Raw genomic sequence first — 17,198 nt, forward strand, 5'->3', positions numbered from 1 at the left:
TTTTTGAAATTTTGATATCCAAAAAAAGTTTCGATAAAATGATAAAATACCTAAAATAACATTTTAAAAATAACTATTCAAACAAAATTTTCATTTGAAACTTTTATGAAAAGTTTCTTTGTAAATTTTTTTTACACTAAAATATATAACACTATAAAAATCATTTTTAAAAAAAGCCAAAACAAACGGACCCATTATCACTTTATAAGAATCTCTTCCACAAAAATTAGATTTTTTATAGTTATGGGATAAATTAAATATGAATTTTTTAAAAGATTATCTTCCATGAAACATAAACAATGAAAACTTTGGCATATGATTGAATTCCGAGCTAATATTTAGGAGAGATTTCCCATATAACACATAGAAATGTTATCTTCCAAAGAGAACATTCACTTAACTTAGAGTACAGGTATACCAAACAGGTGACGTCCTAGTTCCACTCGCGAATGGACGACAAGTCGATGAAGTACTTAAGGTATGCCACATTGACGTAGGTTGCACGTTTCTCCATAAACATGGACGTATCAACCAAGAATAGGAGGTAACACCTCAAAGCACACTCTCGATGGTAGGTAACCTATTGATCATCGCCGTCGACATCATCGGCCAACTCCAAGTTGTCTTCATATAGCTTCTGCAAGTATGTAAATTTGGCATGAGCACCTCTAGTGCTCTCATACTGCATTAGAGCATCCATTGGGTCAACTCGCAAATAAATGACCATCATATCCTAGGTTTCATCACGTTTAATCCTAGAATGAACAAGTGACTTTCCTCTTATGGGAAGGCGTAAAAGGCAAATGGCGTCATCTAGTGTAATCGTCGTATTGCCAATAGGGAAGTGAAAAGATGACATTTCATTATGCCATCTCTCAGCAAAAGTCTCATGCATGCCATGGCTAATGGTCTTGTACCCGAAAGAACACAAGCCATCAAGACCGAAGTATCAAATGAAACTTTAGATCCAATGATCCTTAGGCTGATAAAGCTTCAAAATCTTACTACTATGATTAACAGACTTCAAACAATCGCGCTCCTGTTAAAAAATAGCAGTCGCATGGAATTTGTTTAAATTTTTTTAATAACAATAGTTAACAAATACACCTATCTGGCTCATACATGCCCAACAACAACATGATCTCTATAGTATATCAGTAAGGAGGTTTCAGAGAACCCACATGGATAAGGGTCTACAAGTAGAGGGACACCATCATGTGCAACAGGAGCTTCCTCCTGGTCCACGTGAGCAGGGGAGACATGCCCCCTAAGATGAGAATCATATGACAGATGTCTCCTAGAAGTCGATGCTTCCCCTTTAGGAGAATTGCGATCCAAAACGCAACGGAAATAAAAAATTTCTCCTTTAGTGATCCTTACGAATGGGCATGATCAGTGATAGAATCATTACCTCTTGTGACGATTGAAACCTTTGATGCAGATCTACGGAGCGATCACGAAAGTTGAACGATGACAACGCCTCTACTCAGTCCACACGAACGGATTCCTTCAGTCTCAGTGCTAGCTACTATGAATGAAGGCTTTGAGTGAGTGAGTGTGTGTGTGTGTGTGTATGTGTGTGTTGTGTGTGTGTGTGTGTGTGTGTGTGAGAGAGAGAGAGAGAGAGAGAGAGAGAGAGAGAGAGACGAAAAATGCAACTTCACTAAATGCTTCTGCACAAGGGTTCTATTTATAGAACCACTTGTATGGGCTACAAGCTAAAAAGCCCACTTAAGTGTATGTGGCCCATATCTTATAATATGCCAAAATCACTTAAGCGTGTGGTACCTTACCATATTTCGTATTCTACTTAAGTACACCGTACCTTACGATGTTCTACAATTCACTTAAGTGCACCGTACCTTACAGTGTTCCTTAGTTACTCTATCTCTCATCAATTCGTCCTTTGTGTGTGCCCCTGTAGGTTTTTGCGGCATTTGCAATTATATTAAATCAGTATTTAACATAATAAACAGTGAGCGGTATCTAGCAACACATCACTGCTATCCAAGACACGAAAATGTCATGTGATCTGACAAATCCTTCTGTGATAATATTTATGTGTGTAATTACCCTTTTGCCCTTATGTCTATATTGAACACAAGGCATAGACCGTGTCATCCTTGTCCATTTCAATATTGGGCCCATAGACATTTATCCTGTTACGCAGGATGGGCAAATTCCATCTAGGTCACTCATGTCCCTTAGCATGCTTCGTTGAGTACCCATCAACTGTCTTTATGGTCATCCAGTTACGGACAATGTTTGATCAGCAATAAGGCACTCGACTCTATATCTAGGGTCCATAGTGGTTTCAGGTCGAAGGGTGGTATACACCATTATCACCATGAGAATAACTTATGACACTTTGCATAACATTCTATATAGTATTCTCATAGCGGGTCAATCCAGTATAAATATTACTCTTAATATTCATACTTATGTTTAAGACTTGATAACTCCTTATCCATGATCCATGAGATGTGATCATCAGTCTATATACATAATAGTCTTAATGCTTTAATGTTATCCCACTTCACAATAAAGCTCGACTACGGATACTTTAAGAATAGTGTCCTTATGTTTAATGTGATCTCATGATTAAGTCATACTTGATACATTAAACGGACTAGCTATTCTAAGGACTTTATTAAACAAACATAATAAAGAAAACGCCTTTTATTATTAATAAATAATTTGATACAAGTACCAAAAGTATTGGCCTCTAGGGCTTATACCAACAATCTCCCACTAGCACTAGAGCCAATCAGGCATACCCCTAATGCCTACAGATCTAGTATGGCCATCATGCTTCTGCTGCACAAGAGGCTTTGTCAGTGGATCAATAATATTGTCAAGTGTAGGTACTCTGCATATTTTCACATCTCCTCTATCTATTATCTCTCGAATGAGGTGATAACGCCTAAGTATGTGTTTGGATCGTTAGTGAAATCTAGGCTCCTTAGCTTGTGCGATAGCACCATTGTTATCACAATAGAGACCAATGGGATCCACAATGCTAGGAACTATGCCAAGTTCACTAATGAACTTTTTGATCCAAACAGCTTCCTTTGCTGCACTTGAGGTAGCAATATACTTGGCCTCAGTTGTAGAATCAGCAACTGTATCTTGCTTTGAACTTTTCCAGCTCACAGCGCCACTGTTTAAGCAAAACACATAACCAGATTGCGATCTAAAGTCATCCTTATCTGTCTGGAAGCTAGCATCGGTGTATCCAATTACAGCCAGCTCTTCCTGACCTCCATATATCAAGAATGAGTCCTTAGTCCTTCTCAAATACTTAAGGATATTCTTGACAGCTACCCAATGAGCATCACCAGGATCAGATTGGTACCTACTCGTTGCACTTAAATCATACGAGACATCTGGTCGAGTACATAACATGGCATGCATGATAGATCCTATTGCAGATGCATATGGAATCTTATTCATGCGATCCCTTTCTTCCTTAGTTGAAGGGGATTGTGTTTTTGATAGACACGGGCCATGTTGCATAGGTATGAATCCTTTCTTGGAATCATGCATATTAAAGCGTCTCAACACTTTGTCTATGTATTTACTCTGACTTAGGCCAAGCAGGTTTTATGATCTATCTCTATAGATTCTGATTCCTAATATATAGGCTGTTTCACCTAGGTCCTTCATAGAAAAGCATTTCCCCAACCAAGACTGTACTTGTTGCAGGGTAGGGACATCGTTTCCAATGAGTAATATGTCATCTACATATAGTACCAAGAAAACGATCATGCTCCCACTTACCTTCTTGTAGACACAAGTCTCATCTTCGTTCTTGATGAATCCATATTGTTTTACTATTTCATCAAAATGAAGATTCCAGCTTCTAGAAGCTTGCTTCAATCCATAGATTGATCTTTGTAACTTACATATCTTTTGGGCTTCTTCTCGTATGTCAAATCCTTTAGGCTGTGTCATGTACACATCCTCAAGAAGATTCCCATTAAGGAAAACAGTTTTGACATCCATCTGCCATATTTCATAATCATGATATGCAGCGATAACAAGTAAAATCCGAACAGATTTAAGCATTGCAACTGGTGAAAAGGTTTCATCATAGTCAACCCCATGAATTTGTTTATATCCTTTTGCAACCAGTCTTGCCTTATAGGTATGTACCTTACCATCCATGTCAGTCTTCTTTTTGAAGACCCACTTGCATCCTATAGGGTTAACTCCTACAGGAGGCTCTACCAAGGTCCAAACCTGGTTTGTGTACTTGGAATCCATTTCAGATTTCATGGCTTCTAGCCACTTCTCAGTCTCGGGACCAGTTATGGCCTCTTGGTAGGTCACAGACTCATCTTGATCCATGAGTAATACATCACCTTGATCAGTTATGAGATATCCATATCTCTCAGGTAGGTGACTATCCTGCCTGACCTACGTTGGTCTTGTTCTATTTGAGCAGGTTGCTCTTCCACAACTACTTGTGTTTCCTGCTCTAATTCCTCCATAGGTGTATCAATGCTTTGTGATTCTTGAATTTCTTCAAGCTCTACTTTCCTCCCACTGATTCCTTTGGAAATAAAATCCTTTTCTAGGAAAGCTCCAGTTCGAGCGACAAACACTTTGCCCTCAGAAGGATTGTAGAAGTAATACCCTCTTGTTTCTTTAGGATACCCCACAAATAAGCATTTGTCAAATTTTGGCTCAAGCTTAGTTGAAATTTGTCGTTTCACATAAACTTCGCAACCCCAAACCTTCATGTAAGACATATGTGGTTTCTTACCACTCCATATCTCATATGATGTCTTCTCAACCTTTTTGGATGGAACACGGTTAAGTGTGTAAGCTGCTGTCAATAGTGCATGTCCCCAAAAGGAGTTTGGAAGATCGGCGTGACTCATCATGGATCGGGCCATGTTTAACAGGGTTCGATTTCTTCTCTCAGATACACCATTCCATTGGGGTGTTCTAGGAGGAGTAAGTTGGGAAAGGATCCCACACTCTTTCAGATGGTCATCAAACTCTATGGCTGGTATGTTCAGTGGTTCACATACATCAGTATGTATGAGGGCCAAAAGATCATTCGCTCTTTCACCTTTTCCTGTGAATGGAGACTTTTTCATCTTTCTAATTAAACAAGATCTGCATGTCTCATATGATTCATAATCAAAAGAGTCTAAGAGTCCATCTTTATGGAGTTTGGAAATACGTTTCTCATTTATGTGGCCTAATCGACAATGCCAAAGGTAAACTGGATTTAACTCATTAGGTTTCATCCTTTTAGTATTAATGTTATAAATAGGCATTTCAAGATCAAGGATGTAACACCCCAATGAAAATAAGATAATTATTTAATTTAAATTAATATTTTATTTATTAATTTAACTAAATAATTGGAATTTTGGATTATAATTATTATTATTATAATTATTATTATTATTGGGATAATAATATAAATTGGAAAATATATAAGTTGGAATAAGGAAAAGGAGTTTTCATTTTGTAAAAGGGTTTTACGTGAAAACTGAGAAGCTGCAGAGAAGAGGAAAAGAGGCAAAGAGGAAGAACCAGAGAGCAAAGGTTGGAGAAGAGAAGAGCGTGGAGCTTAGAGATTGCCAGATTAACTCAGGTAAGGGGGGTTTATCGTCGTTTAATGGGTATTATGGGTTAGCATGTAATGGGTAGTGATAAACCGTTGAATTGACCCTAATTGGGATTTGGAATGCTGAGAAATTTGTGATGAATAGGTTGAGTGAAAACCGTAATCAAATCGATGATTGTGTGTGTAATCAAATCGATAATTGGTGATGAATTGTGCTGAATAAGTTGAGTAGTAAGGGTCTAAAATGGGCACATAAGGTCCCTACCCAGAGAAAACGCGTCTGGTGAACTGTCATGTTCGCCTAGCGAACATACCTTCGCCTAGCGAAGGAACACGCGTCAACCTCGCCCAGCGAGATTGAGAGGTTTTGCTACTGAAATGTTCGCTGTGGACTCGCTAGAGCTTCGCCTAGCGAGTGAGTGCTAGCTGTGTTTTTCACCAAAACAGAATGAGTTCGCTATCACCTTCGCCTTGAGCTCGCCTAGCGAATTAATTTACCAATTTACTGGAGCGTTTCGCCTTGAGCTCGCCTAGCGAACCGAAGCTTCGCCACAGCCTCGCCTAGCGAGTAAGGCAGATGAAGTGTTTTATACATGTGTTGATGAGGTGTTTTATACATGTGTTGATGAGGTGTTTTATACATGTGTGATGATATGCATGATGCTGTGAAGGTATCAGTTATGTGTGCATTCGTGAATAGACTGTTTTATGGCTTAGAGTGTGAGCATATATCTATTCTTGAATTGTTGTTGATGATGTAGCATTGCTAGGTGATTAGCATGCATGTTGTGGCCTTTATGGTGGTAGCTAATTCCCATGGTGAGGAATTAGTGATGAGTTATTGTGGATTGTTGTTGATGTTGCATTGCTAGATGATTAGCGTGCATAGCATAGCCTTTGGGGCTGTAGCTAATTCCCATAGTGAGGAATTAGTGAGTGAATCATTGTGGATTTGTTGTTGATGTTTGCATGCTAGGTGATTAGTGTGCATAGCATAGCCTTCGGGGCTGTAGCTAATTCCCATGGTGAGGAATTAGTGAGTGAGTCACTAGATCTCAAATGAGTGGGACTAGTGAGCTTAGTAGCCGTATCTGGATTTGATCGGTGAGCTTGAACTATATGTTCAAGAATAGTCGGTACCGCATGTGTAGAGTCTCATTGCATAATGTATGTATGGCGTATAATATGAATGGATGTATTCCAGTATTATACGTGTGTTGTGGGTTGTGTGTTGTGCTGTTGATGTTAAGTATAATTTGAGATTATACATATGCTGTATGTTATTGTTGAGTATGATGTTGAGCTGATGTGCCGTTACTGAAATGGTGATATGATTAGGGTGATTAATGTGTTAAATTACTTAACATGACATGATATTTTATAATGCTTATTATATCGATTGAGGAACTCACCCTTACAACTATTTTTCAGGTAACGAGCAGTGATTGAGTAGGAGCTAGTGCTTGGAGTCTAGTGTAGTCTCCTTAGAGGGTCATGCTCTGATAGATGTAACATCGGGACGGGATGTTTTTCCTTTGTTGAATAATTTTACATGTAATATGTTACATGTTTTACATGATTGATGAGATTTCTATCCGCTGCGTTTTATGCAAATGCTTATGTTTTAATGTAATAAAAGAGCATGACAGTTATTATGATGAATGGTGTGAAATGTTTGTGTGACACCCTTCGGGGCATAATTACTCTGATTGATATTTTATTATTTTAATTAAATAATTTGGGGTATTTTAGAAGGGTGTTACATTAGTGGTATCAGAGCATAGTCGGTCGAGTCGAGTCGTAACTATTCTGTTTCCCTGTACGGGATAGGTGTTGTGTAACCCTATCAGTACTTATTGTTTTAGCTTGTTGGATTTTTCAGAATAGAATGGCTGGAAGAGGTAGAGATGATGCTGCGATTGCTGAGGCTCTGGGTATGCTAGCTGGAGTACTTGGAGGGAATCCGAATGTTGTGGGAATGGGAGCTGCTCGTCAACTGAGTGAGTTCCAGAAGAACAATCCTCCAATGTTCAAGGGAGCATACGATCCAGATGGCGCTCAGAAGTGGTTGAAGGAGATTGAGAGGATCTTCCGAGTGACTGAGTGTGCCGAGAACCAGAAAGTCAGGTTCGGTATACATATGCTGTCAGAGGAAGCTGATGATTGGTGGGTTGCTACCCGCACTGAGTTGGAATCTGCTGGAAATGCTGAGATCACTTGGGCTGTGTTCAGAGAGAGATTCTTGAGGAAGTATTTTCCAGAGGATGTCAGAGGAAAGAAAGAGATAGATTTCTTGGAATTGAAGCAGGGAAATCGGTCTGTTACTGAGTATGCTGCTAAGTTCACAGAGCTGTCGAAGTATTACACTCCCTATAATGAGGCTACTGGGGAATTTTCGAAATGTGTGAAGTTTGAGAACGGGTTACGTCCCGAGATCAAGCAGGCTATTGGGTATCAGCGGATTAGAGTGTTTTCTGATTTGGTTGACTGTTGCAGAATTTTTGAACAAGATACCAAGGCCAGAGCGGAGAGCTATCAGCAAAGGGTTGATAGGAAAGGCAAGAATCAGAATGATCGTGGAAAACCGTATGCAGCTGGCAAAGGTTTTCAGAGGCAGAGTGGGATGAAGAGGCCTAGTGGGGGAGACTCCAGTGCCCCTGCTAAGTGTTATAGATGTGGTCGGGCTGGACACCGTGTCCATGAGTGTACCAGTGCTGAGATGAAGTGTTTCAAGTGTGGCAAAGGTGGTCATTTGGCTGCAGAGTGCCGGTTGAAGACTGTAACTTGTTTCAACTGTGGAGAGGTGGGTCATATCAGTCCACAGTGTCCTAAGCCGAAGAAGGAGAACCAGTCGGGAGGCAAGGTCTTTGCTTTATCGGGTTCTGAGACTTCTGCAGATGATCATTTGATCCGAGGTACGTGTTATATTAATGGCTTTCCTCTTGTAGCTATTATTGACACAGGTGCGACTCATTCCTTTATATCTTTGGATTGTGCTGTGAAACTTAAGTTAGAGATATCTGAGATGCTTGGAAGTATGGTGATTGAAACTCCTGCGAAGGGTTCAGTGACTACTACTTCAGTTTGTTTAAATTGTCCTTTGAGTATTTTTGGTAGAGACTTTGGAATGGACCTAGTGTGTCTTCCACTAGTGCAGATTGATGTTATTCTGGGTATGAACTGGTTGGTGTGTAACCGAGTTTATATCAACTGTTTTGATAAGACTGTGATCTTTCCTGAGATTGAGGAAGGAAAGAGTTTGTTTCTGTCAGCAAGGCAAGTGAATGAGGAAGTAGCAGATGGGGCAGAGTTGTTTATGTTGTTAGCAACTTTGGAGGCTAAAGATAAACTAGTGATTTGTGATCTAGCCGTGGTGTGTGATTTTCCTGATGTGTTTCCGGAGGAAGTGAATGAATTACCGCCAGAGCGTGAAGTTGAGTTCTCGATTGATTTGGTACCTGGTACTAGGTGTAACACCCCAATGAAAATAAGATAATTATTTAATTTAAATTAATATTTTATTTATTAATTTAACTAAATAATTGGAATTTTGGATTATTATTATTATTATTATAATTATTATTATTATTGGGATAATAATATAAATTGGAAAATATATAAGTTGGAATAAGGAAAAAGTTCATTTGGTAAAAAAGAGTTTCACGTGAAAACAGAGAAGCGGCAGAAAAGTGGAAAAAAGACTCAGAGGAGATTTTCCGATTGTTGAAGGTCAAGGAAGATTCGCCGGATTAACTCAGGTAAGGGGGGTTTATCGTCGTTTAATGGGTATTATGGGTTACCATGTAATGGGTAGTGATAAACCGTTGAATTGACCCTAATTGGGATTTGGAATGCTGAGAAATTGTGATGAATAGGTTGAGTGAAAACCGTAATCAAATCGATGATTGTGTGTGTAATCAAATCGATAATTGTGTGTGTAATCAAATCGATAATTTGTGATGAATTGTGCTGAATAAGTTGAGTAGTAAGGGTCTAAAATGGGCACATGAGGTCCCTGCCCAGAGAAAACGCGTCTGGTGAACTGTCATGTTCGCCTAGCGAACATACCCTCGCCTAGCGAAGGAACGCGCTTCAACCTCGCCCAGCGAGATTGAGAGGTTTTGCTACTGTTATGTTCGCTGTGGACTCGCTAGAGCTTCGCCTAGCGAGTTAGTGCTAGCTGTGTTTTTCACCAAAACAGAATGAGTTCGCTATCACCTTCGCCTTGAGCTCGCCTAGCGAATTAATTTACCAATTTACTGGAGCGTTTCGCCTTGAGCTCGCCTAGCGAACCTAAGCTTCGCCACTGCCTCGCCTAGCGAGCAAGGCAGAGGAAGTGTTTTATACATGTGTTGACGAGGTGTTTTATACATGTGTTGATGAGGTGTTTTATACATGTGTGATGATACGCATGATGCTGTGAAGGTATCAGTTATGTGTGTATTCGTGAATAGACTGTTTTATGGCTTAGAGTGTGAGCATATATCTATTCTTGAATTTTTGTTGATGATGTAGCATTGCTAGGTGATTAGCATGCATGTTGTGGCCTTTATGGTGGTAGCTAATTCCCATGGTGAGGAATTAGTGATGATTTATGGTGGATTGTTGTTGATGTTGCATTGCTAGATGATTAGTGTGCATAGCATAGCCTTCGGGGCTGTAGCTAATTCCCATGGTGAGGAATTAGTGAGTGAATCATTGTGGATTCGTTGTTGATGTTTGCATGCTAGGTGATTAGTGTGCATAGCATAGCCTTCGGGGCTGTAGCTAATTCCCATGGTGAGGAATTAGTGAGTGAGTCATTAGATCTCAAATGAGTGGGACTAGTGAGCTTAGTAGCCGTATCTGGATTTGATCGGTGAGCTTGAACTATATGTTCAAGAATAGTCGGTACCGCATGTGTGGAGTCTCATTGCATAATGTATGTATGGCGTATAATATGAATGGATGTATTCCAGTATTATACGTGTGTTGTGTAATTGTGTGTTGTGTTGTTGATGTTGAGTATAATTGAGATTATACATATGCTGTATGTTATTGTTGAGTATGATGTTTGAACTGATGTGCCATTACTGAAATGGTGATATGATTAGGGTGATTAATGTGTTAAATTACTTAACATGACATGATATTTTATAATGCTTATTATATCGATTGAGGAACTCACCCTTACAACTATTTTTCAGGTAACGAGCAGTGAATGAGTAGGAGCTAGTGCTTGGAGTCTAGTGTAGTTCCTTAGTGGGTCATGCTCTGGTAGATGTAACATCGGGATGGGATGTTTTACTATGTTTTCTTTGGTTGTTGAACAACTTTACATATAATGTAGTACATGATTTGAATGTTGTTATTTTGTATCCGCTGCGAATTATGCAAAAATGTCTTATTTTGATTAAATAAATGAGCATGACAGGATGTGTTGATGATTGGTGTGAAATGATTGTGTGACACCCTTCGGGGCATAATTACTCTGATTGATATTTTATTATTCTAATTAAATAATTTGGGGTATTTTAGAAGGGTGTTACATTAGTGGTATCAGAGCATAGTCGGTCGAGTCGAGTCGTAATTATTCTGTTTCCCTGTACGGGATAGGTGTTGTGTAACCCTATCGGTACTTATTGTTTTAGCTTGTTGGATTTTCAGAATAGAATGGCTGGAAGAGGTAGAGACGATGCTGCAATTGCTGAGGCTCTGGGTATGCTAGCTGGAGTACTTGGAGGAAATCCGAATGTTGTGGGAATGGGAGCTACTCGTCAACTGAGTGAGTTCCAGAAGAACAATCCTCCAATGTTCAAGGGAGCATACGATCCAGATGGCGCTCAGAAGTGGTTGAAGGAGATTGAGAGGATCTTCCGAGTGACTGAGTGTGCCGAGAACCAGAAGGTCAGGTTCGGTACGCATATGCTGTCAGAAGAAGCTGATGATTGGTGGGTTGCTACCCGCACTGAGTTGGAATCTGCTGGAAATGCTGAGATCACTTGGGCTGTGTTCAGAGAGAGATTCTTGAGGAAGTATTTTCCAGAGGATGTCAGAGGAAAGAAAGAGATAGAGTTCTTGGAATTAAAGCAAGGAAATCGGTCTGTTACTGAGTATGCTGCTAAGTTCACAGAGCTGTCGAAATATTACACTCCCTATAACGAGGCTACTGGGGAATTTTCGAAATGTGTGAAGTTTGAGAACGGGTTACGTCCCGAGATCAAGCAGGCTATTGGGTATCAGCGGATTAGAGTGTTTTCTGATTTGGTTGACTGTTGCAGAATTTTTGAACAAGATACCAAGGCCAGAGCGGAGAGCTATCAGCAAAGGGTTGATAGGAAAGGCAAGAATCAGAATGATCGTGGGAAACCGTATGCAGCTGGCAAAGGTTTCCAGAGACAGAGTGGGATGAAAAGGCCTAGTGGGGGAGACTCTAGCGCCCCTGCTAAGTGTTATAGATGTGGTCGGGCTGGACATCGTGTCCATGAGTGTACCAGTGCTGAGATGAAGTGTTTCAAGTGTGGAAAAGGTGGTCATTTGGCTGCAGAGTGCAGGTTGAAGACTGTGACTTGTTTCAACTGTGGAGAGGTGGGTCATATCAGTCCACAGTGTCCTAAGCCGAAGAAGGAGAACCAGTCGGGAGGCAAGGTCTTTGCTTTATCGGGTTCTGAGACTGCTGCAGATGATCGTTTGATCCGAGGTACGTGTTATATTAATGGCTTTCCTCTTGTAGCTATTATTGACACAGGTGCGACTCATTCCTTTATATCTTTGGATTGTGCTGTGAAACTTAAGTTAGAGATATCTGAGATGCTTGGAAGTATGGTGATTGATACTCCTGCGAAGGGTTCAGTGACTACTACTTCAGTTTGTTTAAATTGTCCTTTGAGTATTTTTGGTAGAGACTTTGGAATGGACCTAGTGTGTCTTCCACTAGTGCAGATTGATGTTATTCTGGGTATGAACTGGTTGGTGTGTAACCGAGTTTATATCAACTGTTTTGATAAGACTGTGATCTTTCCTGAGATTGAGGAAGGAAAGAGTTTGTTTCTGTCAGCAAGGCAAGTGAATGAGGAAGTAGCAGATGGGGCAGAGTTGTTTATGCTGTTAGCGACTTGGAGGCTAAAGATAAACTGGTGATTTGTGATCTAGCCGTGGTGTGTGATTTTCCCGATGTGTTTCCGGAAGAAGTGAATGAATTACCACCAGAGCGTGAAGTTGAGTTCTCGATTGATTTGGTACCTGGTACTAGGCCGGTGTCGATGGCTCCGTACCGTATGTCGGCTGTTGAGTTAGTTGAATTGAAGAATCAGTTGGAAGATTTGTTGGATAAGAAATTTATTCGTCCGAGTGTGTCACCGTGGGGTGCACCAGTGTTATTGGTTAAGAAGAAAGAAGGTACTATGAGGTTGTGTGTGGTGTTTATTGATGATATTTTGGTGTATTCGAAATCTGAAGAAGAGCATGCTGAACATTTGAGAGTGGTTTTAGAAGTTCTACGAGAAAAGAAATTATTTGCTAAACTGTCCAAGTGTGAATTTTGGTTAGAAGAGGTTAGTTTTCTTGGTCATGTGATTTCAAGAGGTGGTGTTGCTGTTGATCCTTCTGAGATAGAAGCGGTATCTAAGTGGGAAGCTCCGAAGTCAGTTTCTGAGATAAGGAGTTTTCTCGGGTTGGCTGGTTATTATAGGAAGTTCATTGAGGGATTTTCTAAGTTGGCGTTACCGTTGACGATGTTGACTAGAAAGGGGCAAGCGTTTGTTTGGGACTCGAAATGTGAAAAAGGTTTCCAAGAGTTAAAGAGAAGGTTGACTACTGCTCCTGTTCTGATATTACCGAGTCCGTCGGAATCGTTTGAGGTTTACTGTGATGCTTCATTGTTGGGTTTGGGTGGTGTGTTGATGCAGAATAAGCAGGTTATAGCTTATGCTTCGAGACAGCTGAGGGTTCATGAGAGGAACTATCCGACACACGATTTAGAGTTGGCAGCTGTGGTTTTTGTTCTGAAGTTATGGAGACATTACTTGTATGGGTCAAGATTTGAGGTTTTCAGTGACCATAAAAGTTTAAAGTATTTGTTTGATCAGAAAGAGCTGAATATGAGACAGAGGAGATGGTTAGAGTTCCTGAAAGATTATGACTTTGGTTTGAATTACCATCCGGGTAAAGCAAACGTAGTTGCTGATGCTTTGAGTCGGAAATCATTGCATATGTCTATGTTAATGGTTAAGGAATTGGATTTAATTGAGCAGTTTAGAGACTTGAGTTTGGTGTGTGAGAGTACTCACAATAGTGTTAAATTGGGAATGTTGAAGTTAACAAGTGGTATTCTGGATGAGATTAGAGAGAGTCAGAAATCCGATGTGCGTTTGGTTGATAAGTTGACTCTAGTGAATCAAGGTCAAGGTGGTGAATTCAGAGTTGATGAGAATGGTATTTTGAAATTTGGTAATCGGGTGTGTATTCCGGATGTTACCGAACTTAAGAAGAGTATTCTTGAGGAAGGACATCGTAGTGGCCTGAGTATTCATCCTGGGGCTACGAAGATGTACCATGATCTGAAAAAGTTATTTTGGTGGCCGGGAATGAAGAGAGAAATTGCAAGTTTTGTTTATTCTTGTTTGACTTGTCAGAAGTCAAAGATTGAGCATCAGAAGCCGTCTGGGCTAATGCAACCGTTGGCTATTCCAGAGTGGAAGTGGGATAGTATCAGTATGGATTTTGTTTCTGGTTTACCGAGGACAAGTAAGAATTTTGAAGCTATTTGGGTGATTGTTGACAGATTGACAAAATCGGCTCATTTCATTCCGATCAGAATGGATTATCCGTTAGAGAGATTAGCCGAGTTGTATATTGAGAAAATTGTAAGTTTGCATGGTATTCCGTCGAGTATTGTTTCGGACAGAGATCCTAGATTTACATCGAAGTTCTGGGAAGGTTTGCAGAGGGCTTTGGGAACTAAGCTGAGATTGAGTTCTGCATATCATCCGCAGACTGATGGTCAGACTGAGAGGACGATTCAGTCATTAGAGGATCTTTTGAGAGCTTGTGTTTTGGAAAAGGGAGGTGCTTGGGATTGTTATTTGTCTTTGATTGAGTTTACCTACAACAATAGTTTTCATTCGAGCATTGGTATGGCACCGTTTGAAGCTTTGTATGGTAGGAGATGTCAGACACCTTTATGTTGGTATGAGTCCGGTGAGAGTGCTGTGGTTGGACCGGAGATTGTTCAACAGACTACGGAAAAGATTAAGATAATTCAGGAGAAGATGAGAATTGCTCAGAGTCGTCAGAAGAGTTATCATGACAAGAGGAGGAAGTCACTTGAGTTTCAAGAGGGAGATCATGTGTTTCTTCGTGTCACTCCGATAACTGGGGTTGGTCGAGCTTTGAAATCGAAGAAGTTGACACCTCGATTTATTGGTCCTTATCAGATTTTGGAGAGGATAGGGGAGGTAGCCTATCGTATCGCTTTACCGCCGTCACTTGCGAATTTGCATGAGGTTTTTCATGTGTCTCAGTTGAGGAGGTACATTCATGATCCGTCGCATGTAGTCCAAATAGATGATGTACAGGTGAGAGATAACCTGACTGTTGAAACATCACCTATTAGGATCGAGGATCGAGAGTTGAAGCAGTTGCGGGGTAAAGAGATTGCTTTGGTAAAGGTAGCTTGGGGAGGACCAGCAGGTGGCAATGTGACTTGGGAACTGGAGAGTCAGATGAAGGAGTCTTATCCGGAGTTATTCGCTTGAGGTACGTTTTCGAGGACGAAAACTCTTTTAGTGGGGGAGAGTTGTAACACCCCAATGAAAATAAGATAATTATTTAATTTAAATTAATATTTTATTTATTAATTTAACTAAATAATTGGAATTTTGGATTATTATTATTATTATTATAATTATTATTATTATTGGGATAATAATATAAATTGGAAAATATATAAGTTGGAATAAGGAAAAAGTTCATTTGGTAAAAAAGAGTTTCACGTGAAAACAGAGAAGCGGCAGAAAAGTGGAAAAAAGACTCAGAGGAGATTTTCCGATTGTTGAAGGTCAAGGAAGATTCGCCGGATTAACTCAGGTAAGGGGGGTTTATCGTCGTTTAATGGGTATTATGGGTTACCATGTAATGGGTAGTGATAAACCGTTGAATTGACCCTAATTGGGATTTGGAATGCTGAGAAATTGTGATGAATAGGTTGAGTGAAAACCGTAATCAAATCGATGATTGTGTGTGTAATCAAATCGATAATTGTGTGTGTAATCAAATCGATAATTTGTGATGAATTGTGCTGAATAAGTTGAGTAGTAAGGGTCTAAAATGGGCACATGAGGTCCCTGCCCAGAGAAAACGCGTCTGGTGAACTGTCATGTTCGCCTAGCGAACATACCCTCGCCTAGCAAAGGAACGCGCTTCAACCTCGCCCAGCGAGATTGAGAGGTTTTGCTACTGTTATGTTCGCTGTGGACTCGCTAGAGCTTCGCCTAGCGAGTTAGTGCTAGCTGTGTTTTTCACCAAAACAGAATGAGTTCGCTATCACCTTCGCCTTGAGCTCGCCTAGCGAATTAATTTACCAATTTACTGGAGCGTTTCGCCTTGAGCTCGCCTAGCGAACCTAAGCTTCGCCACTGCCTCGCCTAGCGAGCAAGGCAGAGGAAGTGTTTTATACATGTGTTGACGAGGTGTTTTATACATGTGTTGATGAGGTGTTTTATACATGTGTGATGATACGCATGATGCTGTGAAGGTATCAGTTATGTGTGTATTCGTGAATAGACTGTTTTATGGCTTAGAGTGTGAGCATATATCTATTCTTGAATTTTTGTTGATGATGTAGCATTGCTAGGTGATTAGCATGCATGTTGTGGCCTTTATGGTGGTAGCTAATTCCCATGGTGAGGAATTAGTGATGATTTATGGTGGATTGTTGTTGATGTTGCATTGCTAGATGATTAGTGTGCATAGCATAGCCTTCGGGGCTGTAGCTAATTCCCATGGTGAGGAATTAGTGAGTGAATCATTGTGGATTCGTTGTTGATGTTTGCATGCTAGGTGATTAGTGTGCATAGCATAGCCTTCGGGGCTGTAGCTAATTCCCATGGTGAGGAATTAGTGAGTGAGTCATTAGATCTCAAATGAGTGGGACTAGTGAGCTTAGTAGCCGTATCTGGATTTGATCGGTGAGCTTGAACTATATGTTCAAGAATAGTCGGTACCGCATGTGTGGAGTCTCATTGCATAATGTATGTATGGCGTATAATATGAATGGATGTATTCCAGTATTATACGTGTGTTTTGTAATTGTGTGTTGTGTTGTTGATGTTGAGTATAATTGAGATTATACATATGCTGTATGTTATTGTTGAGTATGATGTTTGAACTGATGTGCCGTTACTGAAATGGTGATATGATTAGGGTGATTAATGTGTTAAATTACTTAACATGACATGATATTTTATAATGCTTATTATATCGATTGAGGAACTCACCCTTACAACTATTTTTCAGGTAACGAGCAGTGAATGAGTAGGAGCTAGTGCTTGGAGTCTAGTGTAGTTCCTTAGTGGGTCATGCTCTGGTAGATGTAACATCGGGATGGGATGTTTTACTATGTTTTCTTTGGTTG

Source organism: Lathyrus oleraceus, chromosome 2, assembly GCF_024323335.1.
Source record: "Lathyrus oleraceus cultivar Zhongwan6 chromosome 2, CAAS_Psat_ZW6_1.0, whole genome shotgun sequence".
Lineage (NCBI taxonomy): Eukaryota > Viridiplantae > Streptophyta > Magnoliopsida > Fabales > Fabaceae > Lathyrus > Lathyrus oleraceus.